Here is a 26,644-nt window from a genome sequence, read left to right on the forward strand (position 1 = left end):
GTTGTTTAAACAACTATTCAGAGTTCCTAGAGCTCCTTGTAAGGCTTGTTGGAAAACCCGTTGTCGGACTTGATTACTGGCCTTTTGTTGTTCAAAATTTATAGTTTCATTTTTGTAATTTCTAGTTTCGACCTACAGTCGAGTTTAGAGTTGGGTGGGGTTTTTCAAACCCAGTAGTACTACTCAACAGTGACTTGCTATTATCCAAATATTAACCGGTTCGATGTTATGAAGGACTTTGGTTGGTTTGTTTGCCACTTAGCCTTACAAGTGATATATAAAAACTAAACAAAATCTACAGCGTTGGAGTACGTTATCTCCCCCTAATAAAAGCGTTTAAAAAGAGTAAAAAGGGGACGTGAAACTCACTGTTTGCGAAGATAACCAAAAAGATCCGAGAAAGGTGTGCGTCACGGAAAATCCTCACTAGTGTTCTAAAAAAACGAGATTTTCTAAGTATTGAACTACGAGTGAGTCCCTAGACTCGACACATACAACTTATGCATGAGATGCGTTTCGTGTTCCGTTTGTGAAATAAGTGCGACTCGACAAACACATTGGTGACAAGTTACACATGTAAACAAGTACTTAAGTGTCAAGTATTAACATCGTTCATTACTAGCAAATATCCCCCACAAGGGCAATTTGGTCAAAACATAGCAAACATCGATCAGTTATGCACTTTTCATGATAATTCAAGTAATTCAGCAGCTAAATTGTCCTGGCAGATTTTCACTCGAAAAGATTACTCTATTTATTAACTCCTAACACGTCAAATAAATCACCAAAATCATCATAGAAGCACACGTGAGTTAGGTTTCTAAAATTATTTTTATTTTATTTTTATCATATACGGTTTTATCACAATGATCAAAACATCACAGCAAACACACAACAGTCATTATCATGCACAACAGAATGTTATTTGTAATTTCCGTTACGTGGTAAATCCAATTAATGCAAGACCAATTGGGTTAGATTTCTACCTCAAAATATTAACTTCCAGAAGTGGAATCAACCTCATTGGTCTTGTCGTTTATGAGATATCTTAATCGCAAAACAGTCTACCAGCAGGCTTCCCAAATCAGACTTCCACTACAGATTTGTAAAATAAAAAAAACTAACTTTTACACGTCCAAAAATTACACATTCTGACTTTTTAGAAACTAGACTCGACCCACTACATCATACAGTCAATAATCACTTCTAAAAACAACATTAACATCGAGTTACAGTCATTTAAACACGAATTCAAGAATCTGTCCAGCATCTGTTTTCATCAAAACTCAACATAAAATTAACCTATGCACTATAACTCATACATACAACCCTCTAGATGCATAATCCACCAACCATGCATCTCAATTTCACTTTACATACACAATTAGGGTTTTACTTCGAAGTTCAATTTCAAGAAACATTCAATTAACAATCAATAACAACACAACTAGTTATCAATTCACTAGAAATCATCAACAAACACATAATTAAACCCTAACTCATCTTAAATCATCACTTTCAAGATTTAGGGTTTTGATTAACACATTCAATAGCATAATTAAACTCATAGAATAGCAAGAGGTGATGTTAATTACCTATCTAGAACCTTGAATCCTTCAAAACAAGCTTGAAAAAGAGATTGTGTGTGTGTGTGTTGTGGGTTACGGCTGCTAAGAGAGGGAGGGGGAAAGAGACGATCGTATATAGGAGGGAGGGGAGTTAGGGTGGTGTAATAATATGATTATAATATTAATTATATTACACTTAGCCCCTTTAACCTTCTAGTTAATCAATTTCTAGCACAAGTTAGTTTATTTTCCACATGAATTAACATTATGCAAGTAAACACCAAGTAGCACATAAACGTAACACATAATTATCAACTTCTTTATGATACTTATCGTTTTTTCACCAATGGTTTGAGTCGACTCGTGTGTGTTTCGGTGAAATTCCGAAAGACTACTTGTGTAGTGATTGTCATGCGTCATTTAAACCCTAATTTAAATGTAATGAGATATGCGTTACAGTTCGTGTGATCTTAAGTTTGAATTATCGGAGTTAACTAGAAATTGACGAGTGTCACAAAGACGACATATATGAATGAACTAAGTCACGGATTTCGATTGGTAATCCGTAAATATATCGCGTCACTTTATTAATTTCAGGAGTGACTAGATGAGGCACAATTCTACAATACTCAAGAAACTTGGTGTTTTATTCCTTAAGATTGGTTCCAACGACTTTGTGATTCCATAGTTTTGTTTGGATTTGATCCATTTCATTAATTAGGCAAAACTTCTTTAATACCATAGCTTTAAATGTTGCCCAGTCCAAATTATACATGTTTTCTCTACCCTTGATCCGATCAGGGTATTCTACCACTCTAATGCCTCCCCCTTGAACATTTGGGAGATATATTGAACCTTTTCATTTTCTGTGCACTTACTTATCAGCATAATCGATTTCATTTCCTCCAACCATCGGAGGGTGACTATCGCTCCTTTATCCCCGTGAAATTCTTTGGGGTTATAGACCTTAAACACATTGAAATCACAACCATCGTTGATTTTAAGTTTCTTTGTTTTCTCACGGAGGTTGTTTTCAGCAGTGGAGCTTTCATCACTTACTTCTTTCTTTCTTTCGGTTTCCTTTTTCTTTTCCTTATCTTCTTTCTTTTCCGATTCTCTTTTTGACTCTTTCTTTGATTCTCTTTTCGAATTAACAGTTTCACTCTTGCTTCAACTTTCGCTTTTGTTAGATTGAGAGGCGGTACGGTTAGGATCATTTTTCATAAATTGGACTTACAACTTCCTTTATTAGATCGTGAATACCGAGTACATAGTCCTTCGGTATTGCTTGAATGTTTTTCTACTACAGTCTTTTCTTTGTTGTTGATTATTTGTACGTTTTTTTCCATGTTCTTTTCTTTATTATTTAATTGAACTTCTTGATTACTGTTGGCTTTAGACATGCTGTTACATGAATAAAGCAAAATTTAGAAAGAACACACTTATATCACATTATTTATTTTACAAGAAGAAAACATAACAACAAACAACAGTACACAACAACGATTTCTAATCCTTAATCCATTTTTTAACAAGATTTTTCATCTTGTCACATTTCTTAACTATCTTTCTCCCCATTTGCTTTTTGTCCACTTTCTCGTTCCTCAGCTCGTCCATCACTGAATTTGGCGGGTTCAGATATCCCGTTGGTGCGGATGCGGCTGGGAAGAGATAAGCATTTTCCTTTGGATAAAGATGCGGATTGGCAACGTATGCATGCATTTCCTCATCAGGGATATTGTTAGTATAAAAATCCTCGATGAGATTTGCCTCTTCACGGATTTCATTAGCTTGTTTTGATATTGAAGGTCTCGATCCTAGGTATGGAGGGAAATAAGGATTCTCGTTCTCCTCATTTTCTTCCTCGGGATCCTCCTCTTCTTTAGGTTCCTCTTCTGATTCATAAGGATTTTTGATTGGTGATGGATTAAGTCTCTTTTTATAAGGCATGATAACCCTCATCTTTAGTTTCTGACTTGGTTCTATAATGGTTGGTGGGGTCTGATATTGATAATTGGACGGTGGTGATCCGAATTGCCATCTCCTTTGATCAGAGTGACAATTCATCCAACTTGATGATTCCGATTCGGTCTCCTGTTTGATCTTGCTCTGTACTTCTTGTTCCTCGTAAGGATGGTATGTTGGAATATCTGATGGATAGTACTGGGGAATGTTGTCGGTGGTGTCGTCAGAAAGTTCTATTGGCATTTGCTGACTTCCTGGGAGATACACGGGTTGGCTCCCATATGGCATCACCGGATTGATTGGTTGATTGTGATTAAAAAAGCTAGTATAATAACTATTGCTACTCTCCATATCGGATGGATCGTGAATGATTGTCGGTTTTGATCAGATAGCTACTCGGCGTCTATGACCAAGATAGTTAACGTAAGACCTTTGCACTTTTATTAAATTTAGGGATAGGAGGTTTACCAATCCTATCTTATCCCTATAAAATGATAATAACTTTTAATGGTTAGAACATAGGTACTAATGTTTAATACCTAATTCGCTAAAACCGATGGCTCTTATACCAACCTGTCACACTCCGACTTAGGGCCTAGGCGTGTGACCACAAGTTGGTACCTGTTTTGTAAATATATCAGAGTTTATGGGTTAATTTTAGCGGAAGACTTAGGTTGCATATAATATTAATTTACATTGAAAATTTACTAGGGAATTAAATACCCAAGTTTCGGTTTACAAAATATATGTTTCATATTACAAGGATTATATATATATATATCAAAATGGAGCTATCACGTTACGCGCTTCTATCTTCATTTATAGACTCCAATCATTGATATTTCTACTTATGCTTAGTTACCTGCAATTGGCTGAAAAAATACGTCAGCTATATGCTGGTGAATACATATGACTCAATAAAACATTTTGAATGACGATTATAATACAAACATAGTTTTCTCGACAAACTCAGCGGAAGCATTTCTACTTCCGGTATATGTACCACTGCCCTACACACACAACGGTATTCTCCAAGCCACACGGCCCTGAACAGAGAACTGGTCATGACCGGTTAAGCCCGCAACTACCTTGCCTTTGATTGATTGATTGAGCTTTAACAGTTATGTTTGGATCCAGACACATGCGTATTCGGTCTGAGTTGATTTTATTTTCAACTTTGTATTATAACGTTTTAGAGATCACAAAATCTCATGTAGACATTGATTGACTCGTTAAGACAAACACCCGTTCATCTTATCGAGTATAAATATGTTTTGACTGATTGAAAAGGTTAACGTATTCACCTGTACCGTCGGTGTTGAAAACCTTGACTGATTGATTGATTGTTTGTGAATGATATTAACCTATACACAAATAGGTTTGTATAAATATTTTGAATGATGATTAAGCTATGATTGTAAGCTTAACCTTGAAATCGTTTATCTTTGATTGTGAATGAAGACACTTGGTTTTATGTGACGTTTGATATAGCATGCTTTGGCCTAATAGGTTCTATCACGTTGTTAAGTTTCTCCAGGTAAGTAAACGGGTCCCTCGGTTGATTGAGATTTATACGAATTACTTTTCCTTAAGCAAGAAACTTACTACTAGTGATATCCCCCTTACAGTTACTACATGCCCGTCAAAATATATCTTTTGTTTAACATTACTTCATCATGAAGAAACGTTTATGAAAACTTGATTGTGAATGTTTATAAGTTCTGGGGCACGAAAATTTGACTCTGTGGATACGTTATCCTGATATATGTTCTAGGATCAGTTATCCATAGACAGATCCTGTCAGGATCAAGGATCCTCAGTAGTTGGTATTACTAACGATTGTTTCGCATATGTAGGATAATATTTGATAGGTATAACGGCTATAGGACGTGGTCTACCTAATATTTCGCTACAAGGCACCTGCAGCACGTGGTCAAATGGCTGTAACACGTTTAGTGGGGATAATGGCGGATTTATAGGACTTCTTGTTGACTCACAAATAGCTGAGTACTGAGGATATGTTAACCTTGAAGACATGTCTGGATCAATTATCCTTTTGAAGAGTTCCAGAGCTATGTTTAACAGCTGTATGACCAAGTCTGCCTAAACTTTCGCTACAAGACTCCTTTATGCACGGGTCAAAGTTATGGGAGCAGCTAGTGGAGTAGTTCCTTAAAAATAGGACTTATAGTTATTATTTCTTTTCTTTATATACTGAGATTATGATCGATTAGGTTATCATTCATCAAATGTATAATCACACACACTCAGAGCAGAACCAAACACTCTCTGTACACATTAGTAATTCTTGTAACATCGATCTAATCTCCACAACACTTGTAACCACCTTTTAATATTAATATAGTTGACGGTGATAGTTTTCACCGTCCGGGGGTTTTTTGTGCCGGAGGTTACTATAATCACGTACTATCCGACCAAAGGTTACCTCGTTGATCCTTGACCAAAGTGATTCGACCAAAGATTATCTTGTTAATCCTTGACCGAAGTCATTTTATCAAAGATTGCCTTGTTAAGTTTTGACCGAAGTAAGATTATCGTAATTAAGGGACTTTTCCCTCGTGATCAAACCTTTGTGTTCACCAATATTACGCTTATACACTTGCCATTATCGTGTTAGCACCTTACCTCACATAACAGATTTGGATACTTGATCCTTAGCTGATTTTTGTCCAAAACAATTTGGCGCCCACCGTGGGGCAATTGGTGCTATAATCCATATTACTCCTATCAATTTTCGATTTTTTCATACTCATATCACTATCAATGGCCTCTCAATCAACCTCTGCTTCATCAACCATGCCATCATCGGTTTCTCTCTCATCAAGGACCTTGCCACCAATGCCTCCGCCAATCACGGGAGCACAACGAACTGCTGCTGCTGGAAGCAAGACGCAACTACCAGTCTTCTAGGGCTCGAAAACCGCTGCTGCCCCCGGTGGTTAATACTAAAAATGATGTTTCATCTATATTTTCGCAGGTTAAGGCATATATGGAGCAGCAGAACAAGACCAACCAAAGGATCCTTCGTGAGATAGAAGACCTTAAAAAGACTAAGAGGCCAGCAGAGGATCTCACTCCCCTGATGCCCAGGATGCTGGATTTCACCACTTCAGGATCCATGGCTCAACTCTCGCAAGGATCATCCATCCTTCAACAGGGATCCATGGGTCAACAAGCTCAAGGATCCTCACTGTTTCAGCCAGGATCATCAATCCTTCAACAGGGATCCATGGGTCAACAAGCTCAAGGATCCTCACTGTTTCAGCAAGGATTATCTATCCTTCACCACGGATCCATGGGTCAACAAACTCAAGGATCCTCGATCTTTCACTCAGAATCATTCATCCTAGATCCAATATCCATGGGTCAGCAGATATAAGGATCCCCAATTTTTAGCAAGGATCCTTAGTCCTTAATCCAGGATCGATGGGTCAGCAGGTCCAAGGATCCTCCATGTTCCAGAAAGGATCATCAACCCTTTAACAAGGATCCTCTGGGAGTGTCACCAAGGATCCTACAACTTCCAGCCTCAAGGATCCTTCTATCAGGTTCAAGGATCCATAGGAGTTCAACATCAACGATCTTCAGAAGTCCATGAAGGAGATATAATCCCCATGCAGACCATATCTTCTGGTGGACCAACGCCTGTAGCAGACGCTTCTTACATCAGCCACTCTTCTGGAATGTCGCGTTCACGCAACAAAGAGGTAACTTGTATGATCCTATATCCTTATATGCTAATCGTGGTTCCATGCAGGGTGCAGGTATCAACCAAGCTATGGCTAAGGAACTACAGAAACTCAAGGATATGATATCCAACGTACCAGGGGTGATCCGTCCAATTCCTGAGATACCAGAAGGAAGCCACAAACTATCCAGATTTGCTCCACCAATCTGTGACACGGAGATCCCAAAATGCTTTCAAACCCCCAACATGAAAGTGTATGATGGTACCACTGATCCTGAAGAGCATTTAGCCCAATACAGGGAAAGATGGAGATCAATCCGATTCCTGAGAAACTCAAGGAGGCTTGTTTGTGAAAGGGTTTCGGATCCACACTAACCGGATCTGCATTGAAATGGCTGCTAAGTCTTCCTCCCTTTTCTATTATTTCTTTCTCACATTTAGTTAACTTGTTCAACAACCAATTTTCTTATAGTAGGAAATTTAAGAAGTTAACTAGTGACTTATATAGAGTTGTCCAACCCAATGACGAATCCCTTAGGGATTTTATCACGAGGTTTGGCAGGGAGGCCCTAGAAATCCCTAATCTTGACATGTCCACGGCTGTAGAAGCCTTCAAGATGGGACTAAATATGGGCTCCCCTTTTATGATGATCTTGTGATGACTTCTTTCAAGTCTCTAGATGAAGTCGGAAACAGGGCACTCGGATTCATAAGACTAGAGGATGATAAAAGGATCGAGGAAAGATTGGGTACTTCAAAAAAATAGGAGTCACCCGGTAAGAAATCGAGGATCCAGGATCCTGAAGAAGCCCCTTAGAAAGCAGCACCACCACCACCAAAAACACACGTGATCAACTTCGTCTCCAGAGGCGCAAATATATTTCAAAGTTCCTCTCCGACAGCCAGACCCTCATTGAGAATACCGAATTGAATAAAGGGGAAAAGACCGCTTATCCCCACTACATCAATAGCTGATAAAAGAATATTCTTTGAACAAGAAGATAGTATAAGGATCCATGATCCTCATCGAGATGTTCGCATGATCAATTTCATTTCCGGAGGGTCAGACATATGCGGCACTTCTTTCTTTGCAGCTAAGAGGCTAGCCAAGGAAATAAAATTGGATGGCGGGGACCAACCGGTTATATTCACCACTCTGACCACTGACAAAAGAATCTTTTTTGATGAAGAAGACAAATCAAGCATCCAGGATCCTCATCACGACGGTTTGATTATTACTTTATTTATAGCTAACCATTATGTTGTAGGATCCTAGTTGACGGTGGTAGCTCGGTCAATATCATTCAACATGATGTACTTCAGAAGATGAACATACCAAATCCAGACACCATCCCAAGAACATCGGTGTTAGTTGGTTTTAGTGGAGAAACCAAGAAAACATTGGGGGACATCAACCTCCCGATATACATCGAAGGGTTAAATTCTTATCAAAGATTTTGTGTAATTGATAACCTTTCTTGTTGCAATGTTATTTTTGGCCTTGGCTACATGGAATGAAAGCAGTGGCTTCTACATACCATCAGCGCATCAAGCTTCTTACCCCTTGGGGAGTAGTAAGGATAGACGGTGATCAGGTGGAAGCCAAGAACTACTATTCTTCGTCAATGAAGCCGACAGCCAAGCAGACTGTGGCATAGCAACCACAGCAACATCCTAGGGACGTTCTGGAAGCTCGGGAGAAAGACGTTAAAGAAGTATCCTTCGATCCCGAGGATCCAGACATAAAGGTGTTCCTAGGATCCAGTATCCCCAGCAAGATTGAGGAGGATTTGGTATCCTTCTTAAGGTGAAGAAAATCTACCTTTGCCTTTAAGCATTCAAATATGACATGGGCAACATATCAATGACTGGTCAATATGATGTTCAAAGACCAGTTAGGCAAGACCATTGAAGTTTGAATGGACTCAAAAGCATGAGTATGCACTGAAGGCTCTTAAGGATTATCTATCCTCAGCACCAGCCTTGATGAAGCCAATTTATGGTGAGTCATTGTATCTATACCTAGTTATTTCAGGAAATGCCGTAAGTGCCGTCCTTGTGAAGGATCACGAAGGTGAACAACACCCCGTCTATTATGTAAGTAAAATTCTTTTAAATGCGGAAGCCAGGTATTCTCATTTAGAAAAATTAATTTTTGCACTTATTATGGCTTCCACTAAATTGAGACATTACTTTGATACTCATACTATTCTTTTAAGAACTAATTATCCTGTTAAGAATGTCCTTAGAAAGCCAGAGTTGTCAGGTAGAATGGCCAAGTGGGCTGTGAAACTGAGTGCATATGATATTTAGTACGAGCCAAGAACAGCCATCAAGTCACAAGCACTAGCAGAATTTGTGGCTGATTTCAGTAGTGATATACAAAAGGAAGCTGATCTAGAACTCCAACAACTAGAAGAGACTAAGGAACCTTGGATCCTCTTTACCAGTGGAGCCTCCAATGTAAGAGGAATAGGATTAGGTATCCTACTGAAATCGCCACAGGGGGACATACTACCCCAGTCTATAGCTTGTGAGTTCCAAGCAACGAACAACGAGGCAAATTATGAAGCTTTGATCGCAGGTTTGCAATTAGCTAAGTGCATGAGGATCAGGTATCTTCAAGTATATATAGATTCATTATTGATTGCTAACCACTTTAATGACTCATATGCTGTTAAAGGTGAAAAACTAATCAAATATCTAGATGTTATGAAGGAATTAGAAAAATCCTTCGAATTGTTTAGTATTATACAGGTACCAAGGGAAGAAAATGTCGGGGCAGATGCTTTGGCAAATTTAGCCTCATCTCTGAAAACTCCAGAAGACACGAAGATTCCAATCATTCATGTTCTCTCACCAGCAATAGGAAAACAAGAAGTTTGGGAGATAAAAACTGATATCGTACTTTGGGATCCATCATTCTCAAACAACCAAGGATCCTGGATCCTCCCAATCAAAAAATTACATTCAAGATGGAGAGATTCCAGCAACAGAGAATCCCAAATTCTTCAAACTCAAGGTATCACAATACATTTTATTAGATGATATGCTATACAGGAAATCTCTTGCAAGTCCATAACTGAGGTGCATCGAGGATCTTAAAATCCAAGAGGTGCTCAAAGATTTTCACGAAGGTGATTGTGGTAATCATACTGGAGGTAGAGCTCTGTTTTCTAGGATTCTAAGAACATGATACTTATGGCCAACAATAAAGAGAGATGCCATGGAATACTCAAAGAAATGTGATGCTTGCCAAAGGCATGGAAACATATTACATCAACCAGCAGAACCTATGTATCCTATATCCTCATTATAGCCTTTCATGAAGTGGGGCATGGATATTGTTGGTAAACTACCTATGGCAGCCAGAGGAAAAGTATTCATTCTTTTAATGACTAGTTACTTTTCAAAGTGGATAGAAGCAGAAGCTTTTGTTCAAGTACGCGAAAAAGAAGTTATATACTTCATTAAAAGAAATATTATAACTAGATTTTGTATCCCTTCTGAAATTGTTTGTGACAATGGTTCCTAGTTTATCGGGAAAAGAACCACTAACTTTTGTGACAGCTGGGGCATCAAGATGATTACCTCTAACCCAGACTTCACCGTTCAAGATATGAACCATCCACCCGGGTTAAACAGATGTTACTAGCTGTTCATGATTTGCAGGGAGAATAAGAAGTTTTGGATATATAGCTTGAAGGGAAGTTCTCGAAATCTATAGATATATGATAATTATATCTAGCTTGTCAATCTCATCTGTTTTTGCAGGAAGTCTGAATTCAAAGGCAAAATGACAGCTGTGATCGTATCACAACCGCCATTTTGGGGGCAATTGTTAGGGCACGGAAATTTGTCTCTGTGGATACGTTATCCTGACAAATGTTCAAGGATCAGTTATCCTTAGACAAATCCTGTCAGGATCAAGGATCCTCAGTAGTTGGGATTACTAACGATTGTTTCTCATGTGTAGGTTAATATTTGATAGGTATAACGGCTATAGGACGTGGTCTACCTAATATTTCGCTACAAGGCACCTGCAGCACGTGGTCAAATGGCTGTAACACGTTTAGTGGGGATAATGGCGGATTTATAGGACTTCTTGTTGACTCACAAATTGCTGAGTACTGAGGATATGTTATCCTTGAAGACATGTCTGGATCAATTATCCTTCTGAAGAGTTCTAGAGCTATGTATAACGGCTGTATGACCAAGTCTACCTAAACTTTCGCTACAAGACTCCTTTATGCACGTGGTCAAAGTTATAGGAGCAGCTAGTGGAGTAGTTCCTTAAAATAGGACTTATAGTTACTATTTCTTTTCTTTATATACTGAGATTATGATCGATTAGGTTATCATTCATCACATGTATAATCACACACACTCAGAGCAGAACCAAACACTCTCTGTACACATTAGAAATTCTTGTAACATCGATCTAATCTCCACAACACTTGTAACCACCTTTTATTATTAATATAGTTGACGGTGATAGTTTTCACCGTCCGGGGGTTTTTTCTGCCGAAGGTTACTATAATCACGTACTATCCGACCAAAGGTTACCTCGTTGATCCTTGACCAAAGTGATTCGACCAAAGATTATCTTGTTAATCCTTGACCGAAGTCATTTTATCAAAGATTGCCTTGTTAAGTTTTGACCGAAGTAAGATTATCGTAATTAAGGGCTTTTTCCCTCGTGATCAAACCTTTGTGTTCACCAAGATTACGCTTATACACTTGCCATTATCGAGTTAGCACCTTACCTCACATAACAGATTTGGATACTTGATCCTTAGCAGATTTTTGTCCAAAACAATTACTTCATCATGAAGTAACGTTTATGAAAACTTGATTATGAATGTTTATAAAATTCGATCAAGGTTAAAGGCCATAGCCTCGATTGATAGTCTAAGCTATAATTCAGATAACTTAAACATAACTCCTAACTTAATGCGGATACTTAGATTGATAATAAGAAAAAGGCAGGATCTTGACCTACTCGATTACGTGATTGCTAGCTTGATTATAACTTCGTTCCTTACACGAACTATGAGAAAATGGCTCGTCGGCTTGACACGACAATAGGGCACGCCTTTCAATGCTAAGTGTGTGAAAATAGAGGTGTGATGAGATGGATTTGGCTACAAACCCGTTCACCCCTTTTATAGGCGAATTTAGGACCCCGTCGCGATACGCGATGGGTTCCTTTACCCCGTCGCGTATCGCGGCGCCACAATTTAACGCCGCCATACTAGCTCATGACACGTGGCCTGTTATATCGTGCCACGTGTTGACACGTCGTTGGACACGTGTCCAGTGACTCAGCATGGTCATCGCGATACGCGATGACCGTTATGTTTTAGGCCATAGCGTATCGCTACGCCGCCCATTTATGGGTCTGCGTGCAAGTCCATCGCGCTATGCGATGGGTTCAAAGCTATCCCGTAGCGTATCGCGTTGGGAGAAGATTTCCAGAATTTTCAAGTTTGGTCCCTATACTTATTAATAGTTTTAAGATAAAACTTATAGGGTTTAAGACGCGGTGTTATAAAATTCTCTCTCAATCTAAGATCCAAGTATCCATTATTCAAGTTCTTATAGTTTGACTCTTCAATGTCAAACTAATACCAATCCTTGTTTTCTAACTAATTCTTATTACTTAAAGCTTGATGTTGCAACATATGTATAATATACACCCCTTGTTTCCCTCGGCTTTCACTTCTCCGGTCACGGTCGGTTGAAGTGTCGTGTTACAAGGCAAGACTACATGGAGGACTATTATAGTCCTTGATAAATACTTTAAGTTATTCTTTAATTTTGTTTATGCTTATTAATATTTTTTCGTCCTTACTTACTTTTAGTTTCCAAATCATTTTTTTAATAGTTCCATGGTATTGGGTATGTGGCCACCATTTTCGGTTTCATCCCGAGTCAAGAGCCGAATCAAAACTGAACTTTTGTTTAATACTTTATTGTTAACATATTGTATGAAAGATTTGAGTATTATTATTTTTAAGTTTATTTTAATGAGTTCTATGGTATTGGATATGTGGCCACCATTTTCGGTTTCATTCCGAGTCAAGAGCCGAACCAAAACCGAACTCTTGTTTAAATGCTTTATATTTAAAATGATTTACTAATTTGTTACAAGTAAGATTTGTGTATTATAATTTCTAAGTTCATTTTAATAAGCTCTATGGTATTGGGTATGTGGCAAACATCCTTGGTCTTATACCGAGTCAAGGACCGAACCAAGACAGAACTAAACCGGGTTCATCCGCTTAAGACACACTAGATGTGTTTTGGGCCACCGAATCTCATCTTTCTTTAAAACTATATTATAAAACTAATTTTAATTGTTTTCTCAAAATACTTGGTATGTCGGATCCAACTTGATCTTATAACAAGGCTGGACCGAAAAAGCCAAACACTTTCTTAACGGACGTTGGGGTTCTTCCTAATAGAACTACACACTTGGTTAAGTTACTTTTAAATTTTATTGAGTTATCTCATGACATGTATCACTTTGGAAATTTAGGGGGGGGGGGGGGGTTGACAATTTATCAAGACCCGAACCGACTAAACCGAACTCTCGTAAAAATCTCGTTTTAGTATCTATTTAACAAAGGGTCTTGCATTATCGCAACTATACCCTATATATTTACTTAACAAAGGTTAAGTAAAACTAATGAATAGAATACCGAGACTCGATTTCGAGCAAACTTACTTTTCAAAAACCATTACTTTAACATCTTAAATATTTACGTTTTAAACCTGTTGGTACATGTGTGTCAGTAGTTCATAGTCTAGCATTTGTAATCGAGTCTGTAATGTAATTATGTTTTTGATTATGTTTATGTTTTTGTAACAAGCGAAGTTGTCAACAAGTTCGCTCAGGCGAACTTGTTGAACAAGCGAAGTTATTGACAACTTCGCCTGAGGCGAAATTGTCGTGTATATAAACTGTTCAGCGGAACAGTTTCGGCAGTTGGTTTTTAGGGTTTCGTTTCAGTTGTTCACTTCGAGTGTTACGTGTCAGTGTCTGTAATAGTGACCTAGTGTCACGTGTTCGGGTTATCAATATAACGTGTTCGTTCATTGTTCGTGTGATTGCTTAATACATATTCTGCACTCGTATCTACCTACGCAGGGATTCCGCACCTGCGTTGTTAGCGACATCCCGTGTACGATCCGTCCAGGAACCTTCAATTGGTATCAGAGCCATCGGCTCGATTGTGAGGTTCGGGATTTCACGCGGGTGTAGAAAACGTCTCGTTTGACCTATTCGCGGGACGTGTTTTTGTTGGGATTGTGTTTTACTCGTGTTTGACAGTCATTTTCAAGCCATTACATCGATCGGAAACTGCTGGATTGACGAAAACAGATCTGAACAGTTTCAGTGTTCATCGGGCGAAGTTATCGTTCTTCAGGCGAAGTTGCCGTCACTGGAAGTAGGGTTTCGGCGAAGATATAAGGATTAAGCGAAGTTAACCACAACTTCGCCGACCTCATAAGTTCGCCTAAGCGAAGTTATCCTCAACTTCGCTTACCTCCCAAGTTCGCTTACCTCCTAAGTTCGCTCATTCTAAGCGAAGTTATTTTTAACTTCGCCCAGTCAAGCGAATTTAAGACTCAGCGAAGTTCACTTTCCAGCGAAGTTAACTTTCAGCGAAGTTATTCTTAACTTCGCCTACTGTGCTGTTTGGAAGATTTCTTTTAAATTTTCGGGTTTTCGTGTTTTCACAAAGATGTCGTCAATTAACATCTCCGATTTGGTCAAGATGGAAGTAGAAGCGGGGTCAGCCACTAAGGCCCCGAGGTTAATGAAAGGAACTGACTTCGTGGCATGGAAGGACAGATTCATCCAATACATTAAATACCAGGATGCAAAAATGTGGGTGTGCATCCAGGATGGATATATCCCCCCAACTATGCAATACGAAGGTCGGGATGTGGTTAAGAAGTACAGCAAAATGGAGGACGAAGAAAAGAAAATGTATGAGGCCGAGAGCAAGGCCCATGCAGCTATAACTATGGCACTTCCTCAAGAGGTTCTCCACACTTTCAGAAAGTACACTTCTGCGAGAGAGCTTTGGGATGCTCTTGAAAATAGATTCGAGGGGAACGTGGGTATCCGTGCATCAAAGATTAAACTTCTGAAGACTCAGTTCTCCGTCTTCAAATTTTTGAAGAACGAATCACTGGATGATATTATCACCAGATACTATCATCTAATGACAGAGCTTAGCAACTATTCGATTGCTTACCAAGAAGAAGAGATCGTTGAAAAGCTTCTCGATGCTCTCCCACCGAAGTGGGAAATGTACACCGTTCTTATGAGGGAAGACAGAGACTTTCCTAATTATGATTTGGAAACGGCAGTAAACAAGCTCAGAACTTATGAGCTTAATATGGTTCGAAAAGAAACACCAACAGATCAGATACAAGACCCTGGTATGTATGGTGCAAAGGTTAACTCAGGCTCAAGTTCGAGGCCTGAATCTGCTGCTTATTACTCAAAAGGGGAGTCAGGTTCTGACTCTTCTCATGAAGGAAACGTTTCTGTAAACTCGAACGGTGATGTCTGTTTCGTTGCTGGAGGATCAAGTACTTCAAAGCCTCAAGCATCCACAAGTGGTTTCTCTGCAAATGCCTCAAGCAATAATTATTCCAAGATGCCCATGAGTGTAAAATCTGCTGAAGAGCAGTTTGCAGTCTATGCATCATTTATTGCTTCCTATGAAAACTACATCCAGGGGAAGATTGTGGACCCTGCTGTTCTGGATGAGGATTACGACCAGATCGATGCTGATGATCTGGAAGAGATGGATTTGCAATGGCAAATGGCAATGATTGTGAGGCGAGTTAAACGGTTCATGAAGAAAACTGGGAGAAAGTTTGTTGGTGGTAGGCCTGGATTCGACAAATCTAAGGTAAGGTGCTATAATTGTCAGCAATACGGGCACTTTGCCAAAGAATGTAGAAATGAGAGGGTTGAACGAGGACAAGGTCGGCCTACACAACACACTGGAGTTAACAGAGAGATTAATGCCATGTTGACCAGAGAAGCAGGTGAGTACAACTGGAACCTGCATTCAAATGAATCTGGTGAGCAAGCGAACATGGCTGAGGCTGAAGTTGAAGAATGTGAGAAGGTTGTTGGAAATGAGAAAGCTACTGAAGAAGAAACCGCTTTCATGGCAGATGACAAGGATAATCGCTCTGAGGTAAGTACTAAGAATATTTGTACTAGTTGTGAGAATTTGTCTGAGCAACTTACAACGATAACTGATCAGTACGTCCGTTTAGATGCTGATTTTAAAACTATTAAAGAAGATCACCATTTTACGAAAGCAAGAGAAACAAGTTATAAAATTAAAATAAAAGCATGTGAAAAAGACATTCAAAGCTTAAAAACTAAACTTGCTGAGAAAATCGAAATAATTGATCTTAGTTATGAAGTCTTAGAAGAAAAAACTAAATTGATTGCTGATCGGGATAAACAGATTGCTGACCACCAGGTAAAGGTGGTGGAATTGAACCGCAAACTTGAGCAGTTCAGGAATTCCTCGACAATCCTTGATCATCTCGTGAGTGATCAAGGTACCTCTGCAAAGAGGGGAGGAATCGGTTATCACGAGGTTCCACCACCCTTTAACCACAACTATACTTATAATCCGAGTGTTCAGAAATCTGTTGATTTCGAAGTTCCTCAGACAACTCCAATCAAGATTACAAGTGTAGAACCAAGTGTTAGCTGTGGCGAAACAAGTTCGCCTGTTTCTAGTGTGAATATTTCTGTTTCGAGTCCAGTCTCATCGGATTCGGATAAGTTGTCCGAATCTGGTCAGACAAAAGAGAAGGTAGGGTTACCCACCGATGGAGATAAAAATAAAATTTCTAAAAAGAGTTCTCCACTCAATCCGTACGTCCCACCTTATGTGAGACGAACGGCTGGTAACACTGCCTCTACATCCAAACCAACATTTGACAGGAAAATGGAGAGTCGATGTTGCTTTAGATGTAACAAGTTAGGACATCTAGTTGCAGATTGCCCTTTGAAGCCGAGATTCAGAGGTGTGAAGCCAAATAAAACTGAGTATAAGCGTCATTTTGTTACTGCTAAAAATGAAAACTTTAAAAAATGCCAAAATGTAACGAATTCAAGTTTTCATAAATACAAACCTCAGTTTTACAACCAAACCACAAGATATAACACTTTCAATTCACAAAGGTTTGGGAGGCTTTACCCTCAATCTGCAAGGAGATTTCCTAACAGGACTTACAGAAATTATCCTGATGCTAACTTGAGAAAGCCAGGGTACGGGACGTATCGATCCAAGACCAATTGGTCTTGGGTCCCAAGATTCTAACTCTTTGTTCTATTGTGCAGGAACAGTTGAACAGGGCTGCCAACAATCTCTGGATTGTAGATAGCGGCTGTTCCCGGCACATGACGGGCAACAAACACTTGTTGCAAGATTTAAAACCTGTTCAGGGAGCAAGAGTTAGTTTTGCTGGTGAGAGCGGTGGTAGGATTACTGGTAGAGGAACAGTGTCGAATGGGAGAATGACACTTGAGAATGTAAATTTTGTGGAGGAATTAAAGCACAATCTGCTGAGTGTGTCGCAGATTTGTGATAAAGATTACACTGTCCATTTCACAAAGAATGAAGCGATTGTATTGAAGCCTGGTTTTCAGATACCAGACGAATGGATAGTTATGAAAGCTCCACGTGAAACGAATACATATGTGATGGACATGAGGTCTACTGAAATAGCCACCGGAGAATCCTGTTTAATGACAAAAGCAAGCGAATCAGAATCAGAATTATGGCACAGGAGAATGGGGCACATTCATCTTCGGAAGATGAACTTCATTGTCAAGAATGGGCTTGTGATGGGCGTTCCCTTAAAAAGTTTTAACTTTGAAGACAAATGTATAGCATGCAAGAAGGGAAAGCAACACAAGAAATCCCATCTCACCAAGAAGATTAATTCTATTGCCGGTACTCTAGAACTACTTCATATGGATCTCTTCGGTCCAGTGAATGTAAAAAGTCTAGGCGGTACTTCTTACTGCTTGGTGATAACTGATGACTACTCGCGATACTCGTGGGTATATTTTCTGAAAATGAAAGACGAGACGGCTCAGATGGTGAAGAATCTAATTACAAAAGTTGAGAATGTCATGAGTAAATCAGTTAAATACATCAGAAGCGACAATGGGACAGAGTTCAAGAACTTTGAAATGGAAATCTTCTGTCTTCAGAAAGGAATTGAACATCAATACAGCGCTCCGTATACTCCGCAACAGAATGGAGTGGCTGAAAGGAAGAACCGAACGTTAATTGAAGGAGCCAGAACTATGCTGGCAGACTCGAAGCTTCCTGTGATGTTCTGGGCTGAAGCAGTTGCTACAGCCTGCTATGTTCTGAATAGGGTGTTAACCGTTAAGAGACTGGAAAAAACTTGTTACGAGCTTATGCATGGAAGGAAGCCCAACTTGTGCGGTCTTGAACCATTTGGGTCTCCTTGTTCGATTTTGAAGACTAATTCGAAATTTGGTGAAGTAGCCGATGAAGGAATCTTAGTCGGTTATGTAGTTGGGACTTCCAACAGACGGGTCTTCAATACTTCGACTTGCAAGGTGGAGGTGGTTTGTAACACTGACATTACTAGTTACCAATCGCCAAAACCAAGCAATGGACCTGCTGAGCTTTTCGACTATGTTAAGCTCTTTAAGTCGTTCAACGTACCTGATTTAGAAATTTCTGAAGAAGACGAAAGAGCTGTGACGAAGATGATATTTGATGAGGAAGAGAATCTATTGCAACGACAGCTGATTGAGAAATCTCAACCTTCCACATCAAACACTATCGGTACCCCTGCGGCCTCAACTGAAGATGAATTTATTAATCCTTTTCACTCTCAGCCAGAAACAACCATTGATGAGATCTCTTCAAATCTGGAAGATAATTTGCATGTCGGATCTGTTCCGACCACGAGAATTCACAGAGATCACCCATTGGAGAATATTATAGGTGATGTGTCCTCCAGTGTACAAACCAGAAGTAGCTTGAATGAGCACACCTGTGTTTATACAAGCATTAAAGAAACGGGTATAATGAACGAATGTTTGTACTCCTGCTTTATTAGCCAGATTGAACCGAAAAATTATCAAATGGCTCTTAAGGACAGCTCGTGGGTCGAGGCCATGCAAGAAGAGTTGGCTCAGTTCGAGAAAATGGAAGTTTGGACTTTGGTTGAAAAACCAAAGAATGTGCATGCTATAGGCACAAAATGGGTGTTCAAGTGTAAGAGAGATGATAAGGGGATTATCATGAGAAATAAGGCGAGGCTGGGTGTTAAAGGTTTTAATCAGCAAGAGGGTATTGATTACAATGAGGTGTTCGCTCCTGTCGCCCGGTTAGAAGCGATTCGATTGTTTTTGGCGTTTGCTGCATTTAAAAAGATGAAGGTATTTCAGTTGGATGTAAAGAGCGCGTTCCTAAATGGGAAAGTTGATGAGGTTGTGTATGTTGAGCAACCTCCGGGTTTTCCTGACCCAGACTTTCCTGATCACGTATACAGGTTGAGCAAGGCGTTGTATGGGTTACATCAGGCACCTCGTGCCTGGTATTCAACGTTATCAGACTACTTGCTGGAAAACGGTTTTGAAAGGGGATTGATCGACAGTACGTTGTTTGTGAAGAGAGAAGGATGTGACTTCCTGCTGGTTCAAGTCTACGTGGATGATATCATTTTTGCTGCATCAAGAGTATCCATGTGTCAGGATTTTGAGGCTGTCATGAAGAAACGATTCGAGATGAGTGCTATGGGTGAACTAACTTTCTTTCTAGGATTGCAGGTTGATCAGAAGAAGGACGGGATGTTCATTCATCAAACGAAGTACGTTCATGATGTGCTGAAGAGATTCAAGATGGAGGACAGCTCTCCATATGACACTCCAATCTGAGTCAATCACAAATTGGGTGCTGAATCAGATGGTGACGCAGATGTGGACCCAACTCTGTATCGGGCGATAATAGGTTCATTAATGTATTTAACTGCTTCTAGGCCTGATATAATGTTTGCTGTTTGTCTTTGTGCTCGTTTTCAGGCAAACCCAAAGGAATCTCACATGAAAGGTGTGAAGAGGATTTTGCGGTATCTCAAAGGCAAGCCGAAGCTAGGGTTGTGGTACCCAAAGGGAGGAGACGTTGAACTGGTGGCATATACAGATTCTGATTATGGAGGATGCAATCAGAGTCGGAAGTCAACAACAGGAGGCTGTCAGTTTCTTGGAGGAAGATTAGTTTCCTGGCAGTGCAAGAAACAGACATCAGTTGCAATTTCAACATGCGAAGCTGAATACATGGCAGCATCCAACTGCTGCTCTTAGGTTTTGTGGATTCAGCAACAATTACGCGACTATGGTCTGAATTTCTTACTCACTTCTATTTTAATTGATAACACTGCCGCCATCTCAGTAATTAACAATCCCGTGAAGCACAGTAAAACTAAGCATATTGACATTCGTCATCACTTCATACGGGATTGTGCTGAGAAGAAACTGATCAAGATCGAAAAAGTTGATACACTGGAAAACTTTGCTGATTTGTTTACAAAAGCGTTTGATAAAGCCAGATTTCAAAACCTAATTGAGCTGAACGGGATGATCAATCCCGAGTAACCATGTCTTTCTGTTTATTTAAAAAAAAAAAGTGTCATTATTGCTTAAAATTAGTCGGTTACCTCAGTTTGATGGACATATCCTCGGATATGTTTTGGTCCTCGTTTCAACTTAGAGAATGAGGATAGCCATTAACCAGAAGACTGAAAGTGACCGGGGCAGTTATGACGTGTGTTCTTTCAATTGCTGAAAATTAGTCGGTCATTCTTAGTAAAAAGGACACATACTTGTATGTGGTCGGTCCAGTTGATCCATTGGATTCTCAGGATTGCCGTTTACCTGAAGACTTTGACGTGATCGGGGCGATTGAAATCAAAAATTTTACTGGGAAATGAAATTACTTTTCAAGTCTAATACTTCGTAAGAAGTTCGTTGCTTGTTTAACAGAAAATTGATCCAACCTTGGAAAATGATATATATACTGATTGTGTGTGCTTAACTAGTGAAGTTATTAAGCTTAAAAGGCTTTAGAACAGTCATTGTATGTCATGGTAATTTTTATGGTGCGTAAAAGTGTTTGTGATACTAACTTAAACTACTCGATTTTACGTGGAAACTCCTTAAGAGTTTTGAATGTCTTCATACATATCTTTCCGAATGATAGGCAGAAAAGCGACTACCCAGTCATACACGAGCCCGTGAGTGTTCTGATTCCCGTAAAGAAAGCATTTCAAGACACAGCAGTGATCCAGATTCGGGACTTGCAGTGATTTAGTACTCCGAAGTCTATAAGTATGTATCGTTCAAAAAAAAAATGTGTATATTTTCAGTACTTATGAGTCATAGTAACAATCAAGACTTCTCAATTCTGGAGGAAGAAAAGAACGGGAAGCAGACAACGAGTACCTACAAGTTAATCAGACACTATGGGTCGAAGTCAATTCGGGGTGACTTGGGTATAGCCAAATACGCTTTGAGAATAGATAGAAGGCATCATTATCTTTGAGTTGTTGCCTACTTAAATTTTGAGCTTAACTGAACCTTAATCCGTATCACAGAAACGATGAAAACCATTTAAGTTATTTACATGCCTACAACCTGTTTCTCTATGTCATAATACAGCTGAACACGGATCCAAGTGACAGTCACGTAGTTAGTATGATTCCTGTTAGGATCTTTTCTAAAAACGTAGTGGTCCCTGACTAGACTGAAATTTGATCCCTTATTTCGTTAAATTTTTATAAGTTTTTCTATTTTTGTAGTTGTATTATTGTATAACTGGTTACTTGAACATGATCATTTTTGTTTAACTCTTTTTGGAAGCTTCTAATGTTAAGTGCAAGATTCTTCAAACTTAAAGGGTTGATTTTGAAATTACGGGCGAAGTTGTTGAATTCGGCGAAGTTGTGCGTAACTTCGCCTGAACAAACTCTGCACTATATAAGGACTTTTTAATCTGGAACAGTACCATTATTTTCAAAATTCCGGCGAACTTATATTCAGAAATTAAATATCCGGAGATCTTGTTTGCTTTTCGATTTCGATCCTTGATTCCAGTTTCTAGTGTTCATTGACGGTATGTGTTGACAATATTATTCCCAAACTTTCTCGATCTTTATAATTTTTACCCGGTTCGAGACCTCGGGTCGTCGAACCTTCAAATCCAAAATTTTCAACCTTATGTTACGTGTTCTTGGACGACCTTTACGTCTCTAAACCATTATTATGTGTTGTTCGTCTCTCCTTGATAGTCAAATCGTTGCGAAAACATCGGATCTAGGCCTTTGAATCTGAACAGTCGCCGTTTCAGATTCAGGCGAAGTTAGGGTTTAGGCGAAGTTATCTGCAACTTCGCCTGTGGCTTAATTTCGCCTAAGGCGAAGTTGTCCACAACTTCGCCTGAAGCTTAATTTCGCCTGTGGCGAAGTTATCCGTAACTTCGCCTATACCAATTTACTTAACAGTTTTTAGACGAACTTACAGTTGAAGCGAAGTTGTTCCCAACTTCGCCTCACCTTTAAGTTCGCCTATACAGGTTTAATCACAACTTCGCTCGTGGTACAAAGCGAACTTGTGAGTTGCTTATACATTGTCTAACTTGTTTTGTTTTGTACAGATATGGCTGCTGTTGGAGGTGCTGGTGGTGATGACGGTGATGATCAACGACAATTCTTTCCGGCCCATCACCAGTACATCATTTTAGATCCAGACGCAAGAGGCGTAGAAGACTACAGGGAGATAATCACATTTCTCCAGCGATCAAGAGTCTTTCATGCGATCACAAATACACTGCCCATTTCACTGCCTAACATTGAAGACTTTTGGCAGACAGTGTACTATGATTGCAGGCCTGAGCCCCCGGTGATGCGAGCAACCGTAAATGGTCATGACATACAGTTTTCTTCGGAAGATATACGGTTGGCTCTGCAGTTTGGGGAAGAAACAAGGGATGACCCAACGGAGTTCGTAGCTCCTTTTCGTGATGGAGCGTACCTGAGAATGGGTTATTCAGGACCGTTGGGGGACACGCAGAGGAGGAAAGGGTTTTTGCTGGATCAATGGCGCTTCCTGATGCATGTATTGATTGTCTGCATGTCTGGCAGGAAGGCAGGAACGGATGGGATGGGCGCGACAATGCAGTCAGCCATGATTGCGCTGACTTATAACAGACGATATTCTTTTAGTCAGCTGATCTTTTACGAGATCGATCGTCAGAGGAGGGCTGTGGCGCGCGAGCGATTTATCATGTATCCTCGCTTCATACAAATGATTCTGAATCATGTCGCTCCGACACTACCGCAGAGACGCCCTATTAGATACGTCGAATGCGTGACGAAACGTATCTTTGCTCAGTGCCGCACTTCGAGCACTCGTAGCAAGCCTGAGCTGCGTCCCAGGCATACTCCACTGTTCGGGTATCTTATCAACCCGGGGTATGTTCCTGCAGGAGGGGACGAGTTCAGAGACCCACAGCCATATCAGGCGGCAGCACCCCATGCTGTACCAGCTGTGCCTGTTGTATCTACTGTGGTTTCTGCTGCTGTGCCAGCTGCTGCATCTTCTGCTGTGCCTACTACCGAAGATGTCGATCTTGATGCTGCTTTTAGCGGCCATGGTTTGTTTGATATGGATGTCTCAGTTTCTCAGGTCATGGATGTTACTAGAGCAGTTACTTCGGTAGCTGACTCCGATCTTGACGAAACGTTTGCTGAAGCGAGACGACTGATGGTGTCTCAGGAGAGAACTACGGGAAAGAGGCCGAGAACTGTTGACGATGATGATGAGGAAGTTGATGAAGATGAAGCAGTTCAGATTGTGCTCAGACGTTCAAGAAGAGAACGGACAGGTATGGGTTCGGGAGCTGGAGAATCTTCAAGGCTGGTACGTTTTGCTCCACCTGCCTTGTCTGGTATGTCTCTTATACCTACTACAGCACAGGTTACTGCTGTCGAGACGTCGGCCCCAGCAGTTGTGTCTCTACCACCCCAATCGCTTACTCCACCGGTGGTAGTTGCACGATTTGTTGAGTCGACCGTCACCACTACTGCAGGGTTACCAAGTGTACCACCTGCGGTCACTTCTGCTGCTGATGTCCCGCCAACTCCAACGCCTACTTCTAACTCCGAAAGGATTGCATCGCTAGAGCAGATTGTTGCTGAACAGTCAAAGACCATTCAAAGCCTAGTGGAATCCAATCGACTACAAGCAGCCCTCCTGGTTGAACACGGAAAAGTAATAGATGCCTTCAAGGCATTCTTGGCATCTCAGGGGGAGAAGACTTGTAGGGGAGATGAGTTGAGGACGAAACGGAGAGAAAATCATGACGATGATCCCAATGCACCGGAAGGTGCAGGTGGTGAGCTGCCAAGAACCTCTCAGGCTCTTGGGGCTTCCACAGCTGAGGGGGAGTCTACAAGTGCAGCCGGTGACGACGTTGTAGATGTTGATGCTGATGCTGATGTTGAAGATGTTATAGATGCGTTGAAAGAGTTGGATGAGGAGGATGATGAGTTTATGAATGAAGATGATGTGCTGCCTGTTGATGAGATCGAGAGGATCGGAGAGCAGATTACTGTTGAAAACGTGATAGAGGAGGGTGAGATTGTAGATGACTCCGTGGAACACGAGATTCCGGAGGTTGAGAGACCAGAGTTGGGTGATGAGAGCGTGGTGGAAGATACTGAATGGGAGGAACAACCAAATTGAAGGAGAGTTGTGCTCACTGGTTCATAAAGACGAAGAAGCCGGCGGTCCCTAAGATGTTCAGAAAAAGTTACAATATTAAGGGATACGCAGAAGCTAAGAAAGGTATTATCTGCTGGTTATATGACGAGCAGCTGCGGCTCTTCGTGATCAAGAGATACGATGGCATTCAGTACTTCAGGAGAACGTTGAGGTCTCTAAACACACTGCCAGAATGTGAGGTAAAAGATTTAGCCAGATTGGGATTGATAAACAGAAGTGAAGACAACATGGCTAGAATCATCGGGAAGATCGTGTGGAAGGAGTGCGTTAAAGAGAAAAAGTTTGAGCTACTGAAACCACAAAAAGGGAAACTTGTCGAAGACAAGGATAGAGGTCTGAGAGTTGATGGAAAACCTTGGATGGTTATGAAATATAAACCGATCCGGTGCCTTAAAGAAGTACCGATGAAGCTCATGCCCAAGGACGTGCTCAAAGACCTGAAATGGTGGTTCGTGGATTGTGAGACAGCGGAGGCGGTAATGGAAGATGAGGATGAACAAGAAGTGCTTAGGGTTTACGACCCGATGCATCTTGTTAATCTATCGCAGGCTGATCTGAAAGTGCTCAACGAGAAGAAGATCTTCTACATTCCTGCTTGGAAGGATCAAGCTAGGAAATATCAAAGGGTGGTGTCGGTATGTGTTAGAGAAGGAGCGCACGCGTAGAGATGCAAGATTACAAGACTCAAGATTTGAAGATCAAGATATGAAGCTACTGCCAAGGGGGAGTCTGTTGGTACATGTATGTCAGTAGTTCATAGTCTAGCATTTGTAATCGAGTCTGTAATGTAATTATGTTTTTGATTATGTTTATGTTTTTGTAACAAGCGAAGTTGTCAACAAGTTCGCTCAGGCGAACTTGTTGAACAAGCGAAGTTATTGACAACTTCGCCTGAGGCGAAGTTGTCGTGTATATAAACTGTTCAGCGGAACAGTTTCGGCAGTTGGTTTTTAGGGTTTCGTTTCAGTTGTTCACTTCGAGTGTTACGTGTCAGTGTCTGTAATAGTGACCTAGTGTCACGTGTTCGAGTTATCAATATAACGTGTTCGTTCATTGTTCGTGTGATTGCTTAATACATATTCTGCACTCGTATCTACCTACGCAGGGATTCCGCACCTGCGTTGTTAGCGACATCCCGTGTACGATCCGTCCAGGAACCTTCAAAACCTCAAACTTTGATTAATTATTTAACTTGTCATTTTATTTTACCTTTAATTCTTCAAGACCATCTTCTAAACCGAAACCCCTTTTAACCTAGACCTCACTCGTTGAACTTATTATCCCGGTTTATCACAAACAACCCTCCAAGTTATTTATTTCATGTGAGTACTTTTTCATCCCCCGTTTTCATCTTTACGTTTTGAGGGTGACATTACATACGTATCCAAACAAAAGTGATTTATACATTGTGTCTTAAACCAAAAAACTCTATAGTATATGTTCACTTAAATAAATGCTCGATTTTGTGTTATATGCTCTGTATGATTACTTGCTAACGTGTTTATAGCTTTCAGCTGG

The sequence above is a fragment of the Bidens hawaiensis genome, unplaced genomic scaffold (genome assembly GCF_021521415.1).
Source record: "Bidens hawaiensis isolate Kalapana, Puna unplaced genomic scaffold, B.hawaiensis_p1.1 tig00016386_1, whole genome shotgun sequence".
In the NCBI taxonomy this organism is placed as follows: Eukaryota; Viridiplantae; Streptophyta; class Magnoliopsida; order Asterales; family Asteraceae; genus Bidens; species Bidens hawaiensis.